This window comes from Pan paniscus, chromosome 14, assembly GCF_029289425.2.
Source record: "Pan paniscus chromosome 14, NHGRI_mPanPan1-v2.0_pri, whole genome shotgun sequence".
Taxonomy (NCBI): domain Eukaryota; kingdom Metazoa; phylum Chordata; class Mammalia; order Primates; family Hominidae; genus Pan; species Pan paniscus.
In genome coordinates, this window is record NC_073263.2 from 72143845 (window position 1) to 72155790 (window position 11946).

Genomic DNA, 11946 nt, shown 5'->3' on the forward strand with positions numbered 1-11946 from the left:
GTTTAGGTAAAAGGAGAACTTTCAACTGCAGATGGATATATGCAATGGATTCATCAGTCATTACTTGGGATAGACAGATATGGAGGATTTGCTTCTTCATGTTGCTTGTTAATGTGCATTATTGTACCCTATTGAGCTTAAAAGGATCGTATGAGCTGCATGTATCTTTATAATTAATGTGGCTATTATGTATATTCCTAATTTAAAAAGAAAAATATAATTCACTTTGCAAGTATATTTCCTTTGTTAAAATAATCAGAAAACTTTAAAAATATTGGTTCAGTTAGTATTTATAATGAATAAATGTGTGTATGACATTTTCTTATTGATGGAAAATATTAATTAGCTAGTTAAGTTTATTGGCTTTTGTTTAATATTCAGCTCAAGGCACAATACAGGTGAATTGAATTTGTAATGTTATTGGTCAATTATGTTATATTTGAATTATTCATAACCCAAGTACTAATGCCGTCATTCTATAGCACGTATCCATGGGGGAACAAGTTTTTCACATACATATTTGGTCAGTTTACATTATTAGCTGAATATCATGAATTCTGTTATAGGTGCCAGAATAGAAATCACCATGAAAAATATGCTTAATGGTTATTCTGCAGATGTTCCATTATGAAACTATACTCATGCTATTAATCTTCTGAAGCCTATTACCATTCCTACAGACAAGACCATCAATACACTAATGTTGTTAATTGCCTAATTTCAGTAGTCTTGAAAACAGAGGTTAGAAGCAGTCTTGAGTAAAAACCCCCAACAACAACAATAACAACAACAAAAAACTGAAAATAACCCTGATGAATAGTTGTAAATCATAAAACAAAGAAACTCTAAAACCTTTATAAAGACAGCCTTCTGATAGTATACACTGAACTATCATTAATGCTGGATATATCATTGTAAATAAACTTCAGAAATTGTACTTAGTTCCTAAATCAATGTGTTTAAAATTATAATATTTTATTCCTCAAAACAATTTAAATATCTCTGTAATATTTTGTTTCTTATCAGTCCTATCTGAATTATATATTGCTATAGAATTCTGCACACATCCATATCTATTTATACATATATAGCCATATATAGATAGAGATATATACTTTGCTCTGTGCCTATGAAAATGGAAATGCATAGTTCACGGAGAAAACAGAAGACGGGAGATAGAACATGCCACTTTTCTAATTGTCTTTTTGTTGGCAGAAGAAAATAATTATATTACAAATATGAAATAAAGTTACTGATCTTGATATTAGAATGCCCAACTCTTTTTCTGAGTTTTCCTCTATTGTTTCCCTCTTTCACTCTGCACCTTTAAATGTAACTTTTTACTTTCAAAAATCAACCTAGATCCAGGGTCCTGAAATAATTCTTTTTTCTGACAAAGAATGATGGACAGATATGTGTTCTCTCAATTTCAATATGATATCCAAAATACTATATGGGTAGTATAAACACAAATAATTCTACATTTTTATCTGTTATCTGAACAGAAGGACATGTTCTCTTCAACTCCTGCATATTCAATTATTCCTTTCTGCAATATATCAAAGTTCAGATGAACCAATTACGATCTGGCCCCTCGTCATTGCCTTTACCACACCTTTTGCAAAAACTCTTATGCCATACTTATCACTTACCCTCCTCTGTTTCTTCCCTTGTGCCTTTTTGTTTTTGTTTTTTTGTTTGTTTCTACTGGAAACACCCTTCTCAGTTTTGACTATCTAAAATTCTACTTCTCATGCAGGTGCCAACTTAGCCGCCACATCCTTTTGTCAGCTTATTTTTGATCCTCTACGGTCATTTCGCCTATTTGTTTTAAAGCACTATTGAATTTTTCATATGCAGCAAGGCACTTGCTTATTCACTTTGCTAACACTTTTAGCCATGAGCTTGGCTATGGCTTGAATGTTGTTTGGCCCCACAAAAATTCATATTAAAATTTGATTACCAATGTGGTAGTGTTGGGAGGTAGGGCCTCATGGGAGGTGTTTGGGTCATGAAGCAGATCCCTCTTGAATAGATTAATGCCTTCCAGAGTGGGTGAATGAGTTCTTGCTTTCACAGAAAGCAAGAGGATTGGTTCCAAAGAAGGTTCCAAGAGGATTGGAACCAAAGGATTTGTTCCCTCCAGTGTAGGTTATTAAAAAGGCTTCCTTGGTTTTCTTTCTTGCTTTCTTTCTCACCATGTGATCTCTTTGCACTCACTCACTGTCCTGCTTTCCACCATGAGTGCAAGCAGCATGAGGCCCTCACCAGATATAGGTGCCCAATCTTGGACTTGCTAGCCACCAGAATCATAAGCCAAATAAACCTCTTTTCTTTATAAATTACCCAATCTCAGGTATTCCATTACAGCAACGTGAAACAAAGACAAGCTCCGTGAAAAAAAGAGACTCTGACAGCCTATACTTTGTTGTGTTTCAACAGTGTTTGGCACTAGTTGTGAATCACAGAAATTACCCAAGATATAGGTGCTGAATGAATTAATGGAAGAGTAAATTGAAGAACAAATGAAGATCAACATAGGAAACAATTGTGTTTGTGTTACATATGCTAAATTAATTGAACAGTGTCAGCAATAATCATGTGATTTCAATATATTTACTGAAAAATAGCACAAGACAAGCAATGAGAAAAATTGGAAAAATTTACCAGGTTTTTTTTCTTAAAATTGCCATTTTAATATTGGATTATATTAAATGTTTATTAAATGTTTACAGAATAGCAGAGTGTTCAATTTGGGAGAAAATAAAACAAAACAAAAGCATATGCAATTATTTCTCTTAGGTCTATCTATAAATCAAATGAGCCTTTCTGAATTTGACTACATTAATAATTTATTTTGTTACATGGAGCTATACACCTGCTCTAGTTTGTATTGTTGTACTGAAGATTAGTATTTCGTATTAGGTAATATATGTCACTTTGGGACATATGCATTAGGTAATATATGTCACTTTGGGAGAGAAATAATGGATCTAGAAAAAAATGTTTAGAAAATCTAGCATTGTCTTGCAGAAACATACACCTTTCATGAAATTTTTTAAGTTGGTTATCTGAGCTAGGGGTATGGCCATTCAATCATGGTAGACAATGACACCAAATGACCTTACAAAAGTTTAATTTGCTTTCATGGTGTTTGCAATTTTATATTTAAAATGTTTTTTAACACATTGGTATACATATTTTTCTTTAAAAATTATTCATAAAATTTTACATTAAGGTTTTATTCTATTTGTCAGTTCTGGCCACATTCTTATAAAAATACCAAGAGAAGACGCTGAAAACACTTGTTTTAATGACAAAAAATTGACCATGGGGGCAGGCTATCTCAAGATGCATTTCTTTACCACACATTTTTCTAAAACAAATCAACCTCAAGTGACCTTACCTGGAATCCTGTGATCTTGTTTCAAATTTAATGCTTGAAAATAAATGCTTTAATATTTTATGTCAGTAAAGGTAAGTCAGCTTCTTCTTGGAATTTTATTTAATGTCAGAAATATTGTCTCCATCTAAGTATACAAACACCTTTCCTCTTGCAAGTAGAACTTAATGTACCATCATCAAGCCCAAGGGAAAATAAAACCACTTTGAAGAAAACTAAAGCTAGAAAAAACATTTTTATATACACACTTCTAAAAATCACTCATAAACAAATTCTCACCCCTTGAGAGATGTATACAAACAATAGGTAGCAAAATGTTCTAATAAAATATTAAAAACTTTACTGGGCCCATTTCAATGGCTTCTTAGAAGCCAAGACCCTGATTGAGTAGTACTTTCTTTGCAAATGCAGGATCAAAAGGTCAGCAAATCTAAGAGTTAAATGGCTTTTGTTTTACTGTTCCACAGAGACAGCTCTCATTTAATTTATGTCACTATGGATCTTAAAATCCTAAACCTTTTTTTATAGGAAAGCCTCTGGTATGGTACCCAGATCAGTGAGAGACAGGAAGTCAAAGGGTAAAAAGTCCAAGTGTGAGTTTGCTTAGAAGATAATCTACTGCACGCCAAGGAAGGTAATGGGCCTTGACTTGGTGTGCTATATAATAAGATTAGGAACAAAAAAGGTAGGCGGGCTTTCCTTTCTCCAGTTATTGATAGTACATGCTTGTAAAAGTAACCAAAACAATAGTAAAATATATTAATTCATAAAGATAAGTGTTTTTTTCCCTGATTTTTCTGATTCTGTTGTATCATGTGTAGACTATATGAAACTTTAAGATAGTATTTATTCACGAGGTGCAAGTTCTATGCACTAAATATGCTGTGTGTCAATGAGTCAACAAGTGACTTGAGTCTAAGTTTTTGGTGTGCAATTCATTCAATATGAATTCCAATATGAATTCAGGTGTGTCATTTAACCTCCCCAAGTCCAGTATGAAAAATACTATGTAATACTCAAAAATCTAAGGCTAGCAACCTTCTGATTGGTGCAGATAAAATGGCCTGTGATCTTATTACCTTAACAGATAACTTTTAACATCTTTTTATTTAGCTCTTTATATTCTTCTCTTTTCTTTCCATGGCCATCTCCTTCAGTTGCCTCTTCTGACATATCCCAGGAAGTTGCTAGATTTTTTATGCCTTTTCTGAATTCTACAATATGATTGGCCTGACTCTAGGACAGATATGATTTCTGTTTTGATCTAGGATTCATGTATCATGCTAAAGGCAGGGAAGGAAGTGAGAAACATTATTAAGGACCGAGGCCTAATGAGGGGTGAGAAAGGGTAGGTAGTGAACATGGGGTGTTGGGGGGAGTGTCTTTATTCCATTATCCATCCGGAGTTTAAAAATAGCAATCAAATCATCTAAAAGCTAGACTGCTTTGTATTATCACTATGGCTTGGTAGTTTCAAACAATGTTAGTAATAAATCACTACTTTTCCAGAAAAATCTTTTGTTTTTCTAAATTGTTAATAATTGTCTGGTCTGTATTACCCAGAGATTGCCTGGCATTAGGTTTTGTTAGATGTTCCTTACCTCAAATGTGAAAGGTGGGGAAAACATTTAATCTTCAAAGATGAGGATTTCTTATATGAAAGTACATGTAAAAAGAATTAATCAACAGTTTCAAACAATGTTAATATTAAATCACTCCTTTTCCAGAAAAATCTTTTGTTTTATCTAAATTGTTAATAATTGTCTTGTCTGTACTACCCAGAGATTGCCTGGCATTAGGTTTTGTTAGATATTCCTTACCTCAAATGTGAAAGGTGGGGAAAATACTTAATCTTCAAAGATGAGGATTTCTTATATGAAAGTACATGTAAAAAGAATTAATCAGCTAGATAACCATCAAGAAAATACTATCATTTCAGATTTGAATTAATTAATATTATAATAAATATGGACTGCTTATTTAATAACAGCTTGTATGAAATATATAAATACCATTAAGTTTACTTTTTTCTGTTCTTTATTGTTCATGAAATGCAACAAAAGCAAAAGGAGATGGTAACAAGATCAATGTTTTGATCCTACTCTTTTATAGTACATATAACTACCTAATTTAATCCCTAAATAGAAATAGATGCTTAGGTATTACTAAAACATTTTGGAACAAATCATGAGCCTGATCCTTAATACATTTTAATTAAATGTTACATTTTGTGATCATTATAGATTCACATGCAGATATAAAATTAATATACAGAGTGAACTCATGTATGCTTTACCCAGTTTCTGTTAAGATAACATCTTGCAAAACTTAGTATAATATTACAACCAGGATGTTGGTATTGATTCAAGCAGCCAAACTTTTTAAGATTTCCCAAGCCTTACTTGTACTTATTTTTATGTCCTCTCTTTATCCACAGAAATACATGACATGGCATTTTCTAAAACAAGTGAATAAGAAATATATTAGCATGAAATGCACAGATATTCACTGAGCACTTGTTTCCAAGTAGAAAGGTATAGACAGAGTCAGGTTTCCCGGTACAATTTGGCAGTCAAGGTAATTCCTGAAGCAGATCAGACAGCTGTTTCCCTTTGCAAGATTTCTTAAATTTCAGTATATTTCCCACAGAATCTTTCCAAGTTTTTGCTGAAGTTAGCATTCTTTTCATTCATGTAGTTGATATCTGCACAGTCATTGTAAGGACATCTCTGATTACATTTGTATCATTTTCCAATTTGCTTCTCCAAGTTGTTCTCATTATGAATAGCATGCGTGTGTGTGTGTACATTTATTTCTGTGCATTTTTATCAAGTTTAGGTTCATGTATGTGTAGCCAACAGCACATTCGATATACAAAACTGTTCTGTCACCAGGAGGATCCACATTCTGCCCTTTTATAAACATTCCCCATCCCACCCACTTCCTTAAGCCTAATAACCACTGATCTATTCTCCATTACTATAATATTATCATGAATGGAATAATACTGTATTCAATCTATTAAGACTGGCTTTTTTCACTTAGCACAATTTTTAAAAAATTCAACCAAGTTGTTGCCTGCATAATAGCTTGTTCATTTTTATTATTGAGTATTATTTCATGATTCTTTTATTACTTTTTAAATATCCCTTTTTTGTACCAGACCACTCATGAAACCATATTTTTAAATGTCTGCACTAAGATTTAAAGTGGTCAGAAAAAAAATGTTTAGTGCTTCAAAATGTAGACTTTTCAATAATGTTGTGAGCAAGCCCCCCAAAATCTGGCCATAAACTGGCCCCAAGACTGGCCATAAACAAAATCTCTGCAGCACTGTGACATGTTCATAATGGCCCTAATGCCCATGCTGGAAGGTTGTGGGTTTACAGGAAAGAAGGCAAGGAACACCTAGCCCGCCCAGGGCGGAAACCACTTAAAGGCATTCTTAAGCCACAAACAATAGCATGAGCGATTTATGCCTTAACGGCATGTTCCTGCTGCAGTTAACTAGCCCAACCTATTTCTTTAATTCAGCTCATCCCTTCGTTTCCCTTAAGGGATACTTTTAGTTAATTTAATATCTATAGAAACAATGCTAACGACTGGTTTGCTGTTAATACATGTGTAGGTAAATCTCTGTTTGGAGCTCTCAGCTCTGAAGGCTGTGAGACCCCTGATTTTCCACTTTACACCTCTATATTTCTGTGTGTGTGTCTTTAATTCCTCTAGCGCCGCTGAGTTAGGGTCCCCCCAACCTAGCTGGTCTCAGCACAATAATATTAATTATAGTAAATACTTCTGGAGTATGCATTATTGCTAGGCATTATTCTAAGCCCTTGTATATATTGTCTTCTTTAACCCTGATTATAATCCTAAAATAAAAACTATTGCCATCCTCATTTCGACAATGAAGGAAAAAAACATAAGTGTTAAGAAACCTGACTCGGAGAATACAGCTACAAAGTGATCAATATTTACACTCAGGCAGTTAGACTCCAGAGTCTGTACCTCCAACAGGAGCAGAAAATTTGAGAACTTGAATTTAACATATACAATTAACCTCTTCCCTTTTTCACATCTACTTTGATATTTAAATTTTGTATCTTTGTATTCTTTTAATAAGGCACAAGTTTATTAAACCCTACTATGTGCCATATATTGTATTCAGTGCTATGAAATTACAAATTAAATGTGTAATTGATATTTTAATAAGTGATTATATTGCAAAAAGTTTTATAATTATAATTAGGGAGAAAATATTATGAAAATAACTGATTTTTGGAAGATAGGGGCCAACAACTTTTGAGAATATATAACCATTGAACAAGATTTTGAAAAATTGATGGAACTTCAGAAGTGTTCCTGATTTCAAGAATGAGAGAAAAAAAATTATTGGCGGTCATATATGAATATGACATGACAGGATTATTTAGTAATTTTCTGTGGCTAAAGCTCAGAATGCTTAAGAGAGGTAGTTTCTGAAAATCTGAAGTGATAAACCGAGATAAAGAATCCTGTTTTTTTAATTCAAAATTGCTTGGAATATCTTGAATGCAATAAGAAAGCATCATTTTTTTAACAACAAAGCTCATCTGCCTGCTCTTTATATGAAATCTTCCATTATAGTAATTGAGTAATACAGACCAGACAAAAGAAAAAATACAGCTATCTATGGAGAATCCAAGAATTCCTATAGGTATAGAGATGTATTCTGGTAATGCCTGAGTTATCCAGCAACAATTTAGGAACTATTTGTTACATTGTATTTTTTGAATATGAAAATGTAGCCATACAACTTTTCCTGTAACAGGTAAATTTTAAGGCATGGAATTATTTCGGACAGGTTTTAAATAAGAATAACAAATTTCTGTTCCTACAGGAGCTTAAGAGTTATTAACTATGCAAAAAAAGAATGCTCACTCATACCAATTTGTACACTTTCTCTCGTTTTTCTTGCCACTTTTCTTGATCTACTTTTATTTTTCATCTTTGAGAGAGACACAAGGACAGAAAAAGATTGCACAATTATAGTAAAGCACAACAGCACTATGTGGTAATTAATGATAACTGACATTTAAGATCTTTTTTTTTAGGAATCCAATAGGTAACTATACAAACTTTGAGGAATTGGACATACACACTCAGTCTAAATAGCTCAGCCACCCCTCAGCTCTAAGCTGATTGCTGCCCAGCAGATATTCAGACTTAGTTTTTTCCCTAGGTAATATTTTAGAGAACAAAGAGGAATAATAACGATTACATTTTTTAAATACAAATATTTAAAAATGAACTTAAGTAAGCCCAATGGTTTGAACTTTAGGCCACTCATTCAAGTTTTGAAATGGCCACAGGGCATTACTGCAGAAACTGAAATAAACATTGTGCTGTCTTGAAAGTATCTGAAGGTAGTGACAGAAGAATGCCAAAATAGAATAAAGGAAAATAAAATAAGAATTATATATGATTGATATTGCCAAATTTTAGTTACTTTTATTCCACATTTATGCAATAAAAACTAACTTAATCAAAACCCATCTCATTTTAACTTGATCGTTGTGTGCAATATTTCTGCCAAGCCCACAGTGAGCGAGCTACCAAAACAAAAACATTTAAAATGTAATATTATATTTTAATATATATTGCTTTCCTGAAGGTTTCTTCAGAAATGAAGAACAATGTCTATGAATGATAAAAGCATGTTTTTTTCACTTGTTAATTTGAGATAAAATAAATTTAGACACATTCTTATTAAAATTCAAGCACGATATTTATCAGGAGAGTCACATAAATATATAAATTATTTTTATTTGTTGAATCATATACTGCTAAACCCTCAAAATAATCCTAATTTTTAATCATGTCATACCACAACTTTTATTTTAGGTGACCTTTGGCTGAAGTGGTTAGGTTTGTGAATATGCTTGTCTATGGAAAAGATGAAAAAAATTAAAATCCATGACGAAAATGTTAAAGATGCTATTCTATTAAAGTATTTAATAGACGAGCAAACGAATAAAAATAATCCTTTACTCTAGAATGTATTCGGAATCCTAAAATGACAAAAAAGATTTTTTGTTATACATTTTATTTTATTCTTGAAAACAATATAAATAAACATTTTAAGGAATTTTTACTGGCAAGTGAAAAAATACCTCTCATGAAGATTAGATTTCACATTACACAAGAATTTCAAACATTTAAAATTCCATATGAACATATCTGTGAAACAATTAAAATTAATGTGGAGTTAATGGATTACGAATTTTAGGTCATGTGTCAAATTGAGAAATAATTCAAAGAGAGTGGAAGAGTTAAAAAATATGAAATTCATTTTTATCATGGACAATGTTCTACCAGGAAAAGTTAGCCTGACCCTTACTTTCTTTTCCATAGCGTGTCTTGCCTGTGTACCTACAAAGCCACACTTGTGTGTTGTGTGCAATATGAAAATGCCACAAGGTCAATCATATTCTTTGAAAGTAAGACTCCAATATTTTTGTGGTGCTAGATATTGAAACAATAATAGAACATTAAAAGAATTCCAAACTTCTTATCATGTACATGCTGAAGTAGTAGGTTTCACACAGCAGATGTTTTTCTTTCATTTTATGAATAGTTGTATTATACATGGTACAATATAATACATGTACATTATACATGTACATAGTATAAAGAATATATAGAATATGTAAATATAGTATTTACATATAGAAAAATGTATTATATATTTTTCTACAATTATTTGAAAATAAGAAATTTAACAAATGTTTCCCTAACCTTTTAATCTTCCTGAGAGTTTGTTTCATTTTCTTAAATTTAGATGGCTGAGAATTATTTCTTCTATTATTTACTGTTTTATAATCCTAGCAACCCTCAGGTCCCAATATCCTCAGTCCTATGCACAGAATAAAGCTGTATTAGTAAAGAATTGTGAAATTATTTGGATGTGGAAAAAGGACTGAAAAAAGCAAAAAAGCAAAAACTGCCAAGCACATATGTCTTGCCCACTGATAATATTGAAGGTATTAGTCAGTCTTCTACCCCCATCTGGTGGTAATCTGTGGTATGAGCCAAAGAAGATAATTCTGGTGTTAAGGTACAAATAAATTTCAATTTACAAGCATATTTTAAATGGATTATTTAACTTGATTATTATGGAAATGTTAGATTTTTCTACCTCAAATGTTATTCTTATTTTTAAGTTTCAGAAAGTGGGACAAAAGATGTTCTTATTTTTGGGAGGTTTAACTGACAGTAATATATATTGGATAAACTAATGGCATTCACATTGTCCAAATAATAATTGTTTTTTCAATTCATTTGAAACATATCTAAGTTAATAAACTCTGTATGATTGGGAAATCATTGATTAAGGTAAAGGCTCTCTTAAAATAAGGTGTGTTTGTTTGATTTGTTTTATTGTTATTATGAGAGTTTTGAAACATAATACAATAGGCTACTAACTAAATATATGTAGAATATATAGTAAAATTTAACATGAAGAAAATACTGCTTTTAATTTATTATTAACCTTTTCTAGTGGGGCATCATTTATAACAAATGGATTGTAAATATTATGCAGCAGGCATATGATAATAGCATCTTATTGTCTGGTTCCTTGCAACTCTAAGTCAAACAAGAGTTGAGAAAACATAAATATAAAATTCAAACTTCTCAATGGTATTTTTTTAGCTGTAAAAGATCTTCTCCCTTTGCTCCTCACTGGTCAGCTTCCCAGGTAACAATTTTTCTTGAGAAAATGTGTATAGATCATACAGGGAGAGAGGAGAGGCATGAATAATCTACTTTTTTTGTTTAGTGTTTTCAGAGTCTTCGTTGGCCTCTCTGGCATGGTTTGTCTGTGTCTCCACCCAAATATCATCTTGAATTGTAGCTCCCGTAATCCCCAAATGTCATGGGAGAGACCGGTGGGAGATAATTGAATAATGGGGGCGATTTCTCCCATATTGTTCTCATGGAAGTGAATAAGTCTCATGAAATCTGCTGGTTTTATAAATGACAGTATCCCTGCACAAGCTCTCTTGCAGACTGCCATGGAAGATGTGACCTTGTTCCTCATTCGCCTTCCACAGTGATTGTGAAGCCTCCCCACCCATGTGGAACTGTAAGTCAATTAAATTGTTTTCCTATATAAATTACCCAGTCTTGGGTATGTCTTTATTAGCAGCATGGTAACAGACAAATACACTAAATTGGTACCTGTAAAGTGGCGTGCTGCTGTAAAGATACCCAAAAATGTGGAGGCAACTTTGGAACTGGGTAACAGGCAGAGGTTGGAGCAGTTTGGAGGGCTCAGAAGAAGACAGAAAAATGTGGGAAATTTTGCAACTCCCAAGAGATGTGTTGAATGGCTTAGATCAAAATGCTGATAATGATATGGACAATGAAATCCGGGTTGAAGTGGTCTCAGACGGAGATGAGGAACTTGTTGGAAACTGGAGCAAAGGTGACTCTTGTTATGCTTCAGCAAAAAGACTTCTGACATTTTGTCGCTGCCCTAGAGACTTGCGGAAATTAGAACT